This window comes from Taudactylus pleione, unplaced genomic scaffold, assembly GCF_031769625.1.
Source record: "Taudactylus pleione unplaced genomic scaffold, aTauple2 ptg000257l, whole genome shotgun sequence".
Classification (NCBI taxonomy): Eukaryota; Metazoa; Chordata; class Amphibia; order Anura; family Myobatrachidae; genus Taudactylus; species Taudactylus pleione.
The window spans coordinates 1,586,093-1,605,436 of NW_028284659.1; the positions used below are offsets into that span (position 1 = coordinate 1,586,093).

The following is a 19,344-nucleotide window of genomic DNA, read 5'->3' on the forward strand; positions in this document are numbered from 1 at the left end:
TGTTATACAGGGCATTACTGCGTGTGGTATAATGTGTTATACAGGGCATTACTGCGTGTGACATAATGTGTTATACAGGGCATTACTGCGTGTGACATAATGTGTTATACAGGACATTACTGCGTGTGGCATAATGTGTTATACAGGGCATTACTGCGTGTGACATAATGTGTTATACAGGACATTACTGTGTGTGACATAATGTGTTATACAGGGCATTAATGTGTGTGGTATAATGTGTTATACAGGACATTACTGCGTGTGGCATAATGTGTTATACAGGGCATTACTGCGTGTGGCATAGTGTGTTATACTGGGCATTACTGCGTGTGACATAATGTGTTATAAAGGGCATTACTGCGTGTGGCATAGTGTGTTATACTGGGCATTACTGCGTGTGGTATAATGTGTTATACAAGGCATTACTGCGTGTGACATAATGTGTTATAAAGGGCATTACTGCGTGTGACATAATGTGTTATACAGGGCATTACTGCGTGTGACATAATGTGTTATACAGGGCATTACTGCGTGTGACATAATGTGTTATACAGGGCATTACTGCGTGTGGTATAATGTGTTATACAGGACATTACTGTGTGTGGCATAATGCGTTATACAGGGCATTACTGCGTGTGGCATAATGCGTTATACAGGACATTACTGTGTGTGACATAATGTGTTATACAGGCATAATGTGTTATACAGGGCATTACTGCGTGTGATATAATGTGTTATACAGGGCATTACTGCGTGTGGTATAATGTGTTATACAGGACATTACTGTGTGTGGCATAATGCGTTATACAGGGCATTACTGCGTGTGGCATAATGCGTTATACAGGACATTACTGCGTGTGACATAATGTGTTATACAGGGCATTACTGCGTGTGGTATAATGTGTTATACAGGGCATTACTGCGTGTTACATAATGTGATATACAGGGCATTACTGCGTGTGACATGATGTGTTATACAGGGCATTACTGCGTGTGACATGATGTGTTATACAGGGCATTACTGCGTGTGGCATAATGTGTTATACAGGGCATTACTGCGTGTGACATAATGTGTTATACAGGGCATTACTGCGTGTGACATAATGTGTTATACAGGACATTACTGCGTGTGGTATAATGTGTTATACAGGGCATTACTGCATATAGCATAATGTGTTATACAGGGCATTACTGCGTGTGACATAATGTGTTATAAAGGGCATTACTGCGTGTGACATAATGTGTTATACAGGGCATTACTGCGTGTGACATAATGTGTTATACAGGGCATTACTGCGTGTGGCATAATGCGTTATACAGGGCATTACTGCGTGTGATATAATGTGTTATACAGGGCATTACTGCGTGTGGTATAATTTGTCATACAGGGCATTACTGCGTGTGACATAATGTATTATACAGGACATTACTGCGTGTGACATAATGTGTTATACAGGGCATTACTGCGTGTGACATAATGTGTTATACAGGCATAATGTGTTATACAGGGCATTACTGCGTGTGGCATAATTTGTTATACAGGGCATTACTGCGTGTGGTATAATGTGTTATACAGGTCATTACTGCGTGTTACATAATGTGATATACAGGGCATTACTGCGTGTGACATGATGTGTTATACAGGGCATTACTGCGTGTGACATAATGTATTATACAGGACATTACTGCGTGTGGTATAATGTGTTATACAGGGCAATACTACATGTGACATAATGTGTTATACAGGGCATTACTGCGTGTGACATAATGTATTATACAGGACATTACTGCGTGTGGTATAATGTGTTATACAGGGCATTACTGCATATAGCATAATGTGTTATACAGGGCATTACTGCGTGTGACATAATGTGTTATACAGGGCATTACTGCGTGTGACATAATGTGTTATACAGGGCATTACTGCGTGTGATATAATGTGTTATACAGGGCATTACTGCGTGTGGTATAATTTGTCATACAGGGCATTACTGCGTGTGGTATAATGTGTTATACAGGACATTACTGCGTGTGGTATAATGTGTTATACAGGGCATTACTGCGTGTGGCATAATGTGTTATACAGGGCATTACTGCATATAGCATAATGTGTTATACAGGGCATTACTGCGTGTGACATAATGTGTTATAAAGGGCATTACTGCGTGTGACATAATGTGTTATACAGGGCATTACTGCGTGTGACATAATGTGTTATACAGGGCATTACTGCGTGTGGCATAATGCGTTATACAGGGCATTGCTGCGTGTGATATAATGTGTTATACAGGGCATTACTGCGTGTGGTATAATTTGTCATACAGGGCATTACTGCGTGTGACATAATGTATTATACAGGACATTACTGCGTGTGACATAATGTGTTATACAGGGCATTACTGCGTGTGGCATAATTTGTTATACAGGGCATTACTGCGTGTGGTATAATGTGTTATACAGGGCATTACTGCGTGTTACATAATGTGATATAAAGGGCATTACTGCGTGTGACATGATGTGTTATACAGGGCATTACTGCGTGTGACATAATGTGTTATACAGGGCATTACTGCGTGTGGTATAATGTGTTATACAGGACATTACTGCGTGTGGTATAATGTGTTATACAGGACATTACTGCGTGTGGTATAATGTGTTATACAGGGCATTACTGCGTGTGGTATAATGTGTTATACAGGGCATTACTGCGTGTGACATAATGTGTTATACAGGGCATTACTGCGTGTGGTATAATGTGTTATACAGGGCATTACTGCGTGTGACATAATGTGTTATACAGGGCATTACTGCGTGTGGCATAATGTGTTATACAGGACATTACTGCGTGTGGCATAATGTGTTATACAGGGCATTACTGCGTGTGACATAATGTGTTATACAGGGCATTACTGCGTGTGGTATAATGTGTTATACAGGGCATTACTGCGTGTGGCATAATGTGTTATACAGGGCATTACTGCGTGTGACATAATGTGTTATACAGGGCATTACTGCGTGTGACATAATGTGTTATACAGGGCATTACTGCGTGTGGCATAATGTGTTATACAGGGCATTACTGCGTGTGGTATAATGTGTTATACAGGGCATTACTGCGTGTGGTATAATGTGTTATACAGGGCATTACTGCGTGTGGTATAATGTGTTATACAGGGCATTACTGCGTGTGGTATAATGTGTTATACAGGGCATTACTGCGTGTAACAATGTGTTATACAGGTCATTACTGCGTGTGGCATAATGTGTTATACAGGGCATTACTGCGTGTGGTATAATGTGTTATACAGGACATTACTGCGTGTGGTATAATGTGTTATACAGGGCATTACTGCGTGTGGTATAATGTGTTATACAGGACATTACTGCGTGTGGTATAATGTGTTATACAGGACATTACTGCGTGTGGTATAATGTGTTATACAGGGCATTACTGCGTGTGGTAAAATGTGTTATACAGGGCATTACTGCGTGTGGTAAAATGTGTTATACAGGGCATTACTGCGTGTGGCATAATGTGTTATACAGGGCATTACTGCGTGTGGTATAATGTGTTATACAGGGCATTACTGCGTGTGGCATAATGTGTTATACAGGGCATTACTGCGTGTGGGATAATGTGTTATACAGGGCATTACTGCGTGTGGCATAATGTGTTATACAGGGCAATACTACATGTGACATAATGTGTTATACAGGGCATTACTGCGTGTGACATAATGTATTATACAGGACATTACTGCGTGTGGTATAATGTGTTATACAGGGCATTACTGCATATAGCATAATGTGTTATACAGGGCATTACTGCGTGTGACATAATGTGTTATACAGGGCATTACTGCGTGTGGTATAATGTGTTATACAGGGCATTACTGCGTGTGACATAATGTGTTATACAGGGCATTACTGCGTGTGGCATAATGCGTTATACAGGGCATTACTGCGTGTGATATAATGTGTTATACAGGACATTACTGCGTGTGGTATAATGTGTTATACAGGGCATTACTGCGTGTGGTATAATTTGTCATACAGGGCATTACTGCGTGTGGTATAATGTGTTATACAGGACATTACTGCGTGTGGTATAATGTGTTATACAGGGCATTACTGTGTGTGGCATAATGTGTTATAAAGGGCATTACTGCGTGTTACATAATGTGATATACAGGGCATTACTGCGTGTGGTATAATGTGTTATACAGGACATTACTGTGTGTGGCATAATGTGTTATAAAGGGCATTACTGCGTGTTACATAATGTGATATACAGGGCATTACTGCGTGTGGTATAATGTGTTATACAGGGCATTACTGCGTGTGACATAATGTGTTATACAGGGCATTACTGCGTGTGACATAATGTGTTATACAGGCCATTACTACGTGTGGCATAATGTGTTATACAGGGCATTACTGCGTGTGGCATAATGTGTCATACAGGGCATTACTGCATGTGGTATAATGTGTTATACAGGGCATTACTGCGTGTGGTATAATGTGTTATACAGGGCATTACTGCGTGTGACATAATGTGTTATACAGGGCTTTACTGCGTGTGACATAATGTGTTATACAGGGCATTACTGCGTGTGGTATAATGTGTTATACAGGGCATTACTGCGTGTGACATAATGTGTTATACAGGGCATTACTACGTGTGACATAATGTGTTATACAGGGCTTTACTGCGTGTGACATAATGTGTTATACAGGGCATTACTGCGTGTGACATAATGTGTTATTCAGGTCATTACTGCGTGTGATATACTGTGTTATACAGGGCATTACTGCGTGTGACATAATGTGTTATACAGGACATTACTGCGTGTGGTATAATGTGTTATACAGGGCATTACTGCGTGTGACATAATGTGTTATACAGGGCATTACTGCGTGTGACATAATGCGTTATACAGGGCATTACTGCGTGTGACATAATGCGTTATACAGGACATTACTGCGTGTGACATAATGCGTTATACAGGGCATTACTGCGTGTGACATAATGCGTTATACAGGGCATTACTGCGTGTGGTGTAATGTGTTATACAGGGCATTACTGCGTGTGGTATAATGTTATACAGGGCATTACTGCGTGTGGTATACTGTGTTATACAGGACATTACTACATGTGACATAATGTGTTATACAGGGCATTACTGCGTGTGGCATAATGTGTTATACAGGGCATTACTGCGTGTGATATACTGTGTTATACAGGGCATTACTGCGTGTGACATAATGTGTTATACAGGACATTACTGCGTGTGGTATAATGTGTTATACAGGGCATTACTGCGTGTGACATAATGTGTTATACAGGGCATTACTGCGTGTGACATAATGCGTTATACAGGACATTACTGCGTGTGACATAATGCGTTATACAGGGCATTACTGCGTGTGGCATAATGTGTTATACAGGGCATTACTGCGTGTGGTATAATGTGTTATACAGGGCATTACTGCGTGTGACATAATGTGTTATACAGGGCTTTACTGCGTGTGACATAATGTGTTATACAGGGCATTACTACGTGTGACATAATGTGTTATACAGGGCATTACTACGTGTGGTATAATGTGTTATACAGGGCATTACTGCGTGTGACATAATGCGTTATACAGGGCATTACTGCGTGTGACATAATGCGTTATACAGGACATTACTGCGTGTGGTGTAATGTGTTATACAGGGCATTACTGCGTGTGGCATAATGTGTTATACAGGGCATTACTGCGTGTGGTATAATGTGTTATACAGGGCATTACTGCGTGTGACATAATGTGTTATACAGGGCTTTACTGCGTGTGACATAATGTGTTATACAGGGCATTACTACGTGTGACATAATGTGTTATACAGGGCATTACTACGTGTGGTATAATGTGTTATACAGGGCATTACTGCGTGTGGTATAATTTGTTATACAGGGCATTACTGCGTGTGACATAATGTGTTATACAGGACATTACTGTGTGTGGCATAATGTGTTATAAAGGGCATTACTGCGTGTTACATAATGTGATATACAGGGCATTACTGCGTGTGATATAATGTGTTATACAGGGCATTACTGCGTGTGGTATAATGTGTTATACAGGGCATTACTGCGTGTGGTATAATGTGTTATACAGGGCATTACTGCGTGTGACATAATGTGTTATACAGGGCATTACTACGTGTGGCATAATGTGTTATACAGGGCATTACTGCGTGTGGCATAATGTGTCATACAGGGCATTACTGCGTGTGGTATAATGTGTTATACAGGGCATTACTGCGTGTGACATAATGTGTTATACAGGGCATTACTGCGTGTGGTGTAATGTGTTATACAGGACATTACTGTGTGTGGTATAATGTGTTATACAGGGCATTACTGCGTGTGACATAATGTGTTATACAGGGCATTACTGCGTGTGACATAATGTGTTATACAGGGCATTACTGCGTGTGGCATAATGTGTTATACAGGGCATTACTGTGTAAGACATAATGTGTTATACAGGGCATTACTGCGTGTGGCATAATGTGTTATACAGGGAATTACTGCATGTGGCATAATTTGTTATACAGGTCATTACTGCGTGTGGCATAATGTGTTATACAGGGCATTACTGCGTGTGGTATGTGGTATAATGTGTTATACAGGGCATTACTGCGTGTGACATAATGTGTTATACAGGGCATTACTGCATGTGGCATAATGTGTTATACAGGGCATTACTGCGTGTGACATAATGTGTTATACAGGGCATTACTGCGTGTGACATAATGTGTTATACAGGGCATTACTGCGTGTGACATAATGTGTTATACAGGGCATTACTACATGTGACATAATGTGTTATACAGGGCATTACTGCGTGTGACATAATGTGTTATACAGGGCATTACTACGTGTGACATAATGTGTTATACAGGGCATTACTGTGTGTGGCATAATTTGTTATACAGGTCATTACTGCGTGTGGCATAATGTGTTATACAGGGCATTACTGCGTGTGGTATAATGTGTTATACAGGGCATTACTGCGTGTGACATAATGTGTTATACAGGGCATTACTACGTGTGACATAATGTGTTATACAGGGCATTACTACGTGTGGTATAATGTGTTATACAGGGCATTACTGCGTGTGGTATAATTTGTTATACAGGGCATTACTGCGTGTGACATAATGTGTTATACAGGACATTACTGTGTGTGGCATAATGTGTTATAAAGGGCATTACTGCGTGTTACATAATGTGATATACAGGACATTACTGCGTGTGGTATAATGTGTTATACAGGGCATTACTGCGTGTGGTATAATGTGTTATACAGGGCATTACTGCGTGTGATATAATGTGTTATACAGGGCATTACTGCGTGTGGTATAATGTGTTATACAGGGCATTACTGCGTGTGGTATAATGTGTTATACAGGGCATTACTGCGTGTGACATAATGTGTTATACAGGGCATTACTACGTGTGGCATAATGTGTTATACAGGGCATTACTGCGTGTGGCATAATGTGTTATACAGGGCATTACTGCGTGTGGTGTAATGTGTTATACAGGACATTACTGTGTGTGGTATAATGTGTTATACAGGGCATTACTGCGTGTGACATAATGTGTTATACAGGGCATTACTGCGTGTGACATAATGTGTTATACAGGGCATTACTGCGTGTGGCATAATGTGTTATACAGGGCATTACTGTGTAAGACATAATGTGTTATACAGGGCATTACTGCGTGTGGCATAATGTGTTATACAGGGCATTACTGCGTGTGGTATGTGGTATAATGTGTTATACAGGGCATTACTGCGTGTGACATAATGTGTTATACAGGGCATTACTGCGTGTGACATAATGTGTTATACAGGGCATTACTGCGTGTGACATAATGTGTTATACAGGGCATTACTGCGTGTGACATAATGTGTTATACAGGGCATTACTACGTGTGACATAATGTGTTATACAGGGCATTACTGCGTGTGACATAATGTGTTATACAGGGCATTACTACGTGTGACATAATGTGTTATACAGGGCTTTACTGCGTGTGGTATAATGTGTTATACAGGGCATTACTGTGTGTGACATAATGTGTTATACAGGGCTTTACTGCGTGTGGTATAATGTGTTATACAGGGCATTACTACGTGTGACATAATGTGTTATACAGGACATTACTGCGTGTGACATAATGTGTTATACAGGGCTTTACTGCGTGTGACATAATGTATTATACAGGGCATTACTGCGTGTGGTATAATGTGTTATACAGGGCATTACTGCGTGTGACATAATGTGTTATACAGGGCATTACTACATGTGACATAATTTGTTATACAGGGCATTACTGCATGTGGCATAATGTGTTATACAGGGCATTACTGCGTGTGGTATAATGTGTTATACAAGGCATTACTGCGTGTGGTATAATGTGTTATACAGGACATTACTGCGTGTGGCGTAATGTGTTATACAGGGCATTACTGCGTGTGACATAATGTGTTATACAGGGCATTACTGCGTGTGACGTAATGTGTTATACAGGGCATTACTGCGTGTGGTATAATGTGTTATACAGGGCAATACTACATGTGACATAATGTGTTAAACAGGGCATTACTGCGTGTGGTATAATGTGTTATACAGGGCATTACTACATGTGACATAATGTGTTATACAGGGCATTACTGCTTGTGACATAATGTGTTATACAGGGCATTACTGCGTGTGGTATAATGTGTGTGGCATAATGTGTTATACAGGGCATTACTGCGTGTGACATAATGTGTTATACAGGGCATTACTGCGTGTGGTATAATGTGTTATACAGGGCTTTACTACATGTGACATAATGTGTTATACAGGGCATTACTGCGTGTGACATAATGTGTTATACAGGACATTACTGTGTGTGGCATAATGTGTTATACAGGGCATTACTTCGTGTGGTATAATGTGTTATACAGGGCATTACTACGTGTGGTATAATGTGTTATACAGGGCATTACTGCGTGTGGTCTAATGTGTTATACAGGGCATTACTGCATGTGACATAATGTGTTATACAGGACATTACTGCGTGTGACATAATGTGTTATACAGGGCTTTACTGCGTGTGACATAATGTGTTATACAGGGCATTACTGCGTGTGGTATAATGTGTTATACAGGGCATTACTGCGTGTGGTATAATGTGTTATACAGGGCATTACTGCGTGTGGCATAATGTGTTATACTGGGCATTACTGCGTGTGACATAATGTGTTATACAGGGCTTTACTGCGTGTGGTATAATGTGTTATACAGGGCATTACTGTGTGTGACATAATGTGTTATACAGGGCTTTACTGCGTGTGGTATAATGTGTTATACAGGGCATTACTACGTGTGACATAATGTGTTATACAGGACATTACTGCGTGTGACATAATGTGTTATACAGGGCTTTACTGCGTGTGACATAATGTATTATACAGGGCATTACTGCGTGTGGTATAATGTGTTATACAGGGCATTACTGCGTGTGACATAATGTGTTATACAGGGCATTACTACATGTGACATAATTTGTTATACAGGGCATTACTGCATGTGGCATAATGTGTTATACAGGGCATTACTGCGTGTGGTATAATGTGTTATACAAGGCATTACTGCGTGTGGTATAATGTGTTATACAGGACATTACTGCGTGTGGCGTAATGTGTTATACAGGGCATTACTGCGTGTGACATAATGTGTTATACAGGGCATTACTGCGTGTGACGTAATGTGTTATACAGGGCATTACTGCGTGTGGTATAATGTGTTATACAGGGCAATACTACATGTGACATAATGTGTTAAACAGGGCATTACTGCGTGTGGTATAATGTGTTATACAGGGCATTACTACATGTGACATAATGTGTTATACAGGGCATTACTGCTTGTGACATAATGTGTTATACAGGGCATTACTGCGTGTGGTATAATGTGTGTGGCATAATGTGTTATACAGGGCATTACTGCGTGTGACATAATGTGTTATACAGGGCATTACTGCGTGTGGTATAATGTGTTATACAGGGCTTTACTACATGTGACATAATGTGTTATACAGGGCATTACTGCGTGTGACATAATGTGTTATACAGGACATTACTGTGTGTGGCATAATGTGTTATACAGGGCATTACTTCGTGTGGTATAATGTGTTATACAGGGCATTACTACGTGTGGTATAATGTGTTATACAGGGCATTACTGCGTGTGGTCTAATGTGTTATACAGGGCATTACTGCATGTGACATAATGTGTTATACAGGACATTACTGCGTGTGACATAATGTGTTATACAGGGCATTACTGCGTGTGACATAATGTGTTATACAGGGCATTACTGCGTGTGGTATAATGTGTTATACAGGGCATTACTGCGTGTGGTATAATGTGTTATACAGGGCATTACTGCGTGTGGCATAATGTGTTATACTGGGCATTACTGCGTGTGACATAATGTGTTATACAGGGCATTACTGCATGTGACATAATGTGTTATACAGGACATTACTGCGTGTGACATAATGTGTTATACAGGGCATTACTGCGTGTGGCATAATGTGTTATACAGGGCATTACTGCGTGTGGCATAATGTGTTATACAGGGCATTACTGCGTGTGGTATAATGTGTTATACAGGGCATTACTGCGTGTGACATAATGTGTTATACAGGGCATTACTGCGTGTGACATAATGTGTTATACAGGGCATTATTGTGTGTGGTATAATGTGTTATACAGGGTATTTCTGTGTGTGACATAATGTGTTATACAGGGCATTACCGCGTGTGGTATAATGTGTTATACAAGGCATTACTGCGTGTGGTATAATGTGTTATACAAGGCATTACTGCGTGTGGTATAATGTGTTATACAGGGCATTACTGCGTGTGACATAATGTGTTATACAGGGCATTACTGCGTGTGACATAATGTGTTATACAGGGCATTACTGCGTGTGGTATAATGTGTTATACAAGGCATTACTGCGTGTGGTATAATGTGTTATACAGGGCATTACTGCGTGTGACATAATGTGTTATACAGGGCATTACTGCGTGTGGTATAATGTGTTATACAGGGCATTACTGCGTGTGACATAATGTGTTATACAGGGCATTACTGCGTGTGGTATAATGTGTTATACAGGGCATTACTGCGTGTGGTATAATGTGTTATACAGGACATTACTGCGTGTGGTATAATGTGTTATACAGGACATTACTGCGTGTGGTATAATGTGTTATACAGGACATTACTGCGTGTGGTATAATGTGTTATACAGGACATTACTGCGTGTGGTATAATGTGTTATACAGGACATTACTGCGTGTGGTATAATGTGTTATACAGGACATTACTGCGTGTGACATAATGTGTTATACAGGGCATTATTGCGTGTGGTATAATGTGTTATACAGGACATTACTGCGTGTGGTATAATGTGTTATACAGGGCATTACCGCGTGTGACATAATGTGTTATACAGGGCATTACTGCGTGTGGTATAATGTGTTATACAGGGCATTACTGCGTGTGGTATAATGTGTTATACAGGGCATTACTGCGTGTGGTATAATGTGTTATACAGGACATTACTGCGTGTGACATAATGTGTTATACAGGTCATTACTGCATGATTCGTAATGTGTTATACAGGGCATTACTACGTGTGACATAATGTGTTATACAGGGCATTACTGCGTGTGGCATAATGTGTTATACAGGGCATTACTACATGTGGCATAATGTGTTATACAGGGCATTACTGCGTGTGACATAATGTGTTATACAGGGCATTACTGCGTGTGACATAATGTGTTATACAGGGCATTACTGTGTGTGGTATAATGTGTTATACAGGGCATTACTGCGTGTGACATAATGTGTTATACAGGGCATTACTGCGTGTGACATAATGTGTTATACAGGGCATTACTACGTGTGGCATAATGTGTTATACAGGGCATTACTGCGTGTGGCATAATGTGTCATACAGGGCATTACTGCGTGTGGTATAATGTGTTATACAGGGCATTACTGCGTGTGGTGTAATGTGTTATACAGGGCATTACTGCGTGTGGCATAATGTGTTATACAGGGCATTACTGCATGTGGCATAATTTGTTATACAGGTCATTACTGCGTGTGGCATAATGTGTTATACAGGGCATTACTGCGTGTGGTATAATGTGTTATACAGGGCATTACTGCGTGTGACATAATGTGTTATAGAGGGCATTACTACGTGTGACATAATGTGTTATACAGGGCATTACTGCGTGTGGTATAATGTGTTATACAGGGCATTACTGCGTGTGGTATAATGTGTTATACAGGGCATTACTGCGTGTGGTATAATGTTATACAGGGCATTACTGCGTGTGGCATAATGTGTTATACAGGACATTACTGTGTGTGGCATAATGTATTATACAGGACATTACTGCGTGTGGTATAATGTGTTATAAAGGGCATTACTGCGTGTTACATAATGTGATATACAGGGCATTACTGCGTGTGGTATAATGTGTTATACAGGGCATTACTGTGTGTGACATAATGTGTTATACAGGGCATTACTGCGTGTGGTATAATGTGTTATACAGGGCATTACTGCGTGTGACATAATGTGTTATACAGGGCATTACTGCGTGTGACATAATGTGATATACAGGGCATTACTGCGTGTGACATGATGTGTTATACAGGGCATTACTGCGTGTGACATGATGTGTTATACAGGGCATTACTGCGTGTGACATAATGTGTTATACAGGACATTACTGCGTGTGGTATAATGTGTTATACAGGGCATTACTGCATATAGCATAATGTGTTATACAGGGCATTACTGCGTGTGACATAATGTGTTATACAGGACATTACTGTGTGTGGCATAATGTGTTATAAAGGGCATTACTGCGTGTTACATAATGTGATATACAGGGCATTACTGCGTGTGGTATAATGTGTTATACAGGGCATTACTGCGTGTGGTATAATGTGTTATACAGGTCATTACTGCGTGTGGCATAATGTGTTATACAGGGCATTACTGCGTGTGGTATAATGTGTTATACAGGTCATTACTGCGTGTGGTATAATGTGTTATACAGGTCATTACTGCGTGTGGCATAATGTGTTATACAGGGCATTACTGCGTGTGGTATAATGTGTTATACAGGGCATTACTACGTGTGACATAATGTGTTATACAGGGCATTACTGCGTGTGGTATAATGTGTTATACAGGGCATTACTGCGTGTGGTATAATTTGTTATACAGGGCATTACTGCGTGTGACATAATGTATTATACAGGACATTACTGCGTGTGGTATAATGTGTTATACAGGGCATTACTGCGTGTGGCATAATGTGTTATACAGGGCTTTACTGCGTGTGACATAATGTGTTATACAGGGCATTACTGCATGTGGCATAATGTGTTATACAGGACATTACTGTGTGTGGCATAATGTGTTATAAAGGGCATTACTGCGTGTGGTATAATGTGTTATACAGGACATTACTGTGTGTGGCATAATGTGTTATAAAGGGCATTACTGCGTGTTACATAATGTGATATACAGGGCATTACTGCGTGTGGTATAATGTGATATACAGGGCATTACTGCGTGTGACATAATGTATTATACAGGACATTACTGCGTGTGGTATAATGTGTTATACAGGGCATTACTGCATGTGGCATAATGTGTTATACAGGACATTACTGTGTGTGTGGCATAATGTGTTATAAAGGGCATTACTGCGTGTTACATAATGTGATATACAGGGCATTACTGCGTGTGGTATAATGTGTTATACAGGGCATTACTGCGTGTGACATAATGTGTTATACAGGACATTACTGTGTGTGGCATAATGTGTTATACAGGGCATTACTACGTGTGGCATAATGTGTTATACAGGGCATTACTGCGTGTGACATAATGTGTTATACAGGGCATTACTACGTGTGGCATAATGTGTCATACAGGGCATTACTGCTTGTGGGATAATGTGTTATACAGGGCATTACTGCGTGTGACATAATGTGTTATACAGGGCATTACTACATGTGACATAATGTGTTATACAGGACATTACTGCGTGTGACATAATGTGTTATACAGGGCTTTACTGCGTGTGACATAATGTGTTATACAGGGCATTACTGCGTGTGACATAATGTGTTATACAGGACATTACTGCATGTGACATAATGTGTTATACAGGGCATTACTGCGTGTGACATAATGTGTTATACAGGGCATTACTGCGTGTGGTATAATGTGTTATACAGGGCATTACTGCGTGTGACATAATGTGTTATACAGCGCATTACTGCGTGTGGTATAATGTGTTATACAGGACATTACTGCATGTGACATAATGTGTTATACAGGGCATTACTGCGTGTGGTATAATGTGTTATACAGGACATTACTGCATGTGACATAATGTGTTATACAGGGCATTACTACGTGTGACATAATGTGTTATACAGGGCATTACTGCGTGTGACATAATGTGTTATACAGGGCATTACTGCGTGTGGTATAATGTGTTATACAGGACATTACTGCATGTGACATAATGTGTTATACAGGGCATTACTGTGTGTGGCATAATGTGTTATACAGGGCATTACTGCGTGTGGCATAATGTGTTATACAGGGCATTACTGCGTGTGGCATAATGTGTTATACAGGGCATTACTGCGTGTGGCATAATGTGTTATACAGGGCATTACTGTGTGTGGTATAATGTGTTATACAGGGCATTACTGCGTGTGGTATAATGTGTTATACAGGGCATTACTGTGTGTGACATAATGTGTTATACAGGGCATTATTGCGTGTGGTATAATGTGTTATACAGGACATTACTGCGTGTGGTATAATGTGTTATACAGGGCATTACTGCGTGTGACATAATGTGTTATACAGGGCATTACTGCGTGTGGTATAATGTGTTATACAGGACATTACTGCGTGTGGTATAATGTGTTATACAGGACATTACTGCGTGTGGTATAATGTGTTATACAAGGCATTACTGCGTGTGGTATAATGTGTTATACAGGGCATTACTGCGTGTGGTATAATGTGTTATACAGGGCATTACTGCGTGTGGTATAATGTGTTATACAGGGCATTACTGCGTGTGACATAATGTGTTATACAGGGCATTACTGCGTGTGGTATAATGTGTTATACAGGGCATTACTGCGTGTGGTATAATGTGTTATACAGGGCATTACTGCGTGTGGTATAATGTGTTATACAGGACATTACTGCGTGTGACATAATGTGTTATACAGGTCATTACTGCATGATTCGTAATGTGTTATACAGGGCATTACTACGTGTGACATAATGTGTTATACAGGGCATTACTGCGTGTGGTATAATGTGCTATACAGGGCATTACTGCGTGTGGCATAATGTGTTATACAGGGCTTTACTACGTGTGACATAATGTGTTATACAGGGCATTACTACATGTGGCATAATGTGTTATACAGGGCATTACTGCGTGTGACATAATGTGTTATACAGGGCATTACTGCGTGTGGCATAATGTGTTATACAGGGCATTACTGCATGTGACATAATGTGTTATACAGGGCATTACTGCGTGTGGTATAATGTGTTATACAGGGCATTACTGCGTGTGGTATAATGTGTTATACAGGGCATTACTGCGTGTGGTATAATGTGTTATACAGGGCATAACTGCGTGTGGTATAATGTGTTATACAGGGCATTACTGCGTGTGGTATAATGTGTTATACAGGGCATTACTGCGTGTGGTATAATGTATTATACAGGGCATTACTGCGTGTGGTATAATGTGTTATACAGGGCATTACTGCGTGTGGTATAATGTGTTATACAGGGCATTACTGCGTGTGGTATAATGTGTTATACAGGGCATTACTGCGTGTGGTATAATGTGTTATACAGGGCATTACTGCGTGTGGTATAATGTGTTATACAGGGCATTACTGAGTGTGGCATAATGTGTTATACAGGGCATTACTGCGTGTGACATAATGTGTTATACAGGGCATTACTGCGTGTGGTATAATGTGTTATACAGGACATAACTGCGTGTGGTATAATGTGTTATACAGGGCATTACTGCGTGTGGTATAATGTGTTATACAGGGCATTACTGCGTGTGGTATAATGTATTATACAGGGCATTACTGCGTGTGGTATAATGTGTTATACAGGGCATTACTGCGTGTGGTATAATGTGTTATACAGGGCATTACTGCGTGTGGTATAATGTGTTATACAGGGCATTACTGCGTGTGACATAATGTGTTATACAGGGCATTACTGCGTGTGACATAATGTGTTATACAGGACATTACTGCGTGTGACATAATGTGTTATACAGGGCATTACTGTGTGTGGTATAATGTGTTATACAGGGCATTACTGCGTGTGGTATAATGTGTTATACAGGACATTACTGCGTGTGGTATAATGTGTTATACAGGGCATTACTGCGTGTGGTATAATGTGTTATACAGGGCATTACTGCGTGTGACATAATGTGTTATACAGGACATTACTGCGTGTGACATAATGTGTTATACAGGGCATTACTGCGTGTGACATAATGTGTTATACAGGTCATTACTGCATGATTCGTAATGTGTTATACAGGGCATTACTGCGTGTGGTATAATGTGTTATACAGGACATTACTGTGTGTGGCATAATGTGTTATAAAGGGCATTACTGCGTGTGACATAGTGTGTTATACAGGGCATTACTGCGTGTGGCATAATGTGTTATACAGGTCATTACTGCATGATTCGTAATGTGTTATACAGGGCATTACTACGTGTGACATAATGTGTTATACAGGGCATTACTGCGTGTGGCATAATGTGTTATACAGGGCATTACTGCGTGTGGTATAATGTGTTATACAGGGCATTACTGCGTGTGGTATAATGTGTTATACAGGGCATTACTGCGTGTGACATAATGTGTTATACAGGTCATTACTGCATGATTCGTAATGTGTTATACAGGGCATTACTGCGTGTGGTATAATGTGTTATACAGGACATTACTGTGTGTGGCATAATGTGTTATAAAGGGCATTACTGCGTGTGGCATAATGTGTTATACAGGGCATTACTGCGTGTGGTATAATGTGTTATACAGGGCATTACTGCGTGTGGTATAATGTGTTATACAGGGCATTACTGCGTGTGGTATAATGTGTTATACAAGGCATTACTGCGTGTGGTATAATGTGTTGTACAGGGCATTACTGCGTGTGGTATAATGTGTTATACAGGGCATTACTGCGTGTGGCATAATGTGTTATACAGGGCATTACTGCGTGTGGTATAATGTGTTATACAGGGCATTACTGCGTGTGACATAATGTGTTATACAGGGCATTACTGTGTGTGGCATAATGTGTTATACAGGTCATTACTGCATGATTCGTAATGTGTTATACAGGGCATTACTGCGTGTGGTATAATGTGTTATACAGGGCATTACTGTGTGTGGCATAATGTGTTATACAGGGCATTACTGCATGATTCGTAATGTGTTATACAGGGCATTACTACGTGTGACATAATGTGTTATACAGGGCATTACTGCGTGTGGCATAATGTGTTATACAGGGCATTACTACATGTGGCATAATGTGTTATACAGGGCATTACTGCGTGTGACATAATGTGTTATACAGGGCATTACTGCGTGTGGTATAATGTGTTATACAGGGCATTACTGCGTGTGACATAATGTGTTATACAGGTCATTACTGCATGATTCGTAATGTGTTATACAGGGCATTACTGCGTGTGGTATAATGTGTTATACAGGGCATTACTGCGTGTGGTATAATGTGTTATACAGGACATTACTGTGTGTGGCATAATGTGTTATAAAGGGCATACTGTGTAAAGCGCATTACTGCACATGGCAATTATTCTCCATGAGGGGAGAGCTTGGGGGAAGCCCAACACCTTCGTAGGTTCTGGGCATGCCCCACAGTGTGATGAATTGGGGGTGTTCCGCAAGGACACGCCCCCTTTCCGGAAGCGCGCGCAGAGGAACGTCATCTAAAAAAAGTTGTTTTTTTTTTGAGGGGGTGGGGGGGCGCAACTGTGAACTTTCGCCCTGAGCTCCACAATGTCTAGAACCGGCCCTGAACACTGCACTACTGCCAGTCACAGGCGCCCTGCTAGCCAGATGCAGGGACCATGGTGCAGAGACAGTGCTGCCCCCAGGGCAACAGCAACGCCCGCACACCTCTCCCTACAGCCCTGCAATGACACTACCTAATTTACTAACACAAAATAACTAAGATCACATAGTCAGTACATAAGTTCTTACATACCATATACAGCGTAGTCAGTACAGCTCAGCATGTAATACACCAGACCACAAACCACACAGAAATAATGTGAATAAATTGTCAAGTAAGATTTATCTACTGTCATATATTTTACAGTCATAAGGGTCAAACCTGCCTCATTGTCATACATTCCCCTCTGAGGGAGGACACACACAGATTACACACAGCGATTAGAGGCTTGGGGCTTTATTTATGGCGTCATTTACACCGACTGGGGCGCAGTTTTACATTTCACCTTCAATCCAACGGGAAGAAGAGACTTAGAAAAGCCGCTGGTTCCTAAATACAGCCCTTAGGTTTATGTATCAAGCAGTGAAAAGCCTGGAGAAGTTGCCCATAGCAACCAATCACCTTTGAGGTAGCATTTATCAAGTACAGACTATAAAATAGGTAGGAGATTGGTTGCTATGGGCAACTTCCCCACTGGTCCATTTCTCCAGGCTTTTTACCGCTTAATACAGAAAGCCCTTTAGTCTTCAGTATTGGGGAATTTTCATCATCATCTTATAACAGATCACCAATGTTTGGACCATTTCCTACATACTCACCTACAATGCCACTGATGGCGGCAATGGCGATGATGATGACGACGACTATCACAATACATGTAGAATCACATCCATTATAAGACGATGGATCACCAATTATTGGAGTTTTTGTAGAGGAAACTAGACCAGAAGATTTGGGACACTCTGGGGGACAAAATAAAAAATAATACTTAATTAGATGCACAGAGAATAACACTACAGATCATTTCTACTAAGAGAAATCCCACTATAGGAATTGTTCTAGAATAGGTTAGTTGTGTAGCTGCAGCCTCTGCCCCCAATGGTTGGAAAG

At 40.6% G+C, this 19,344-nt stretch overlaps 1 protein-coding gene across 3 annotated transcripts in view; it reads right to left on the reverse strand.

Moving 5' to 3' along the window:
• Positions 1-19,138, reverse strand: part of LOC148514844 (uncharacterized) — a 141,281-nt gene extending 122,143 nt beyond the window's left edge. For all 3 annotated transcript variants that reach the window (XM_088480873.1, XM_088480872.1, XM_088480870.1), the window contains exon 1: positions 19,053-19,138. The gene's annotated coding sequence lies outside the window, so the exon portion shown is untranslated. The remainder of the gene's footprint in view (positions 1-19,052) is intronic.
• Between the last annotated feature and the right edge of the window lie 206 nt (positions 19,139-19,344).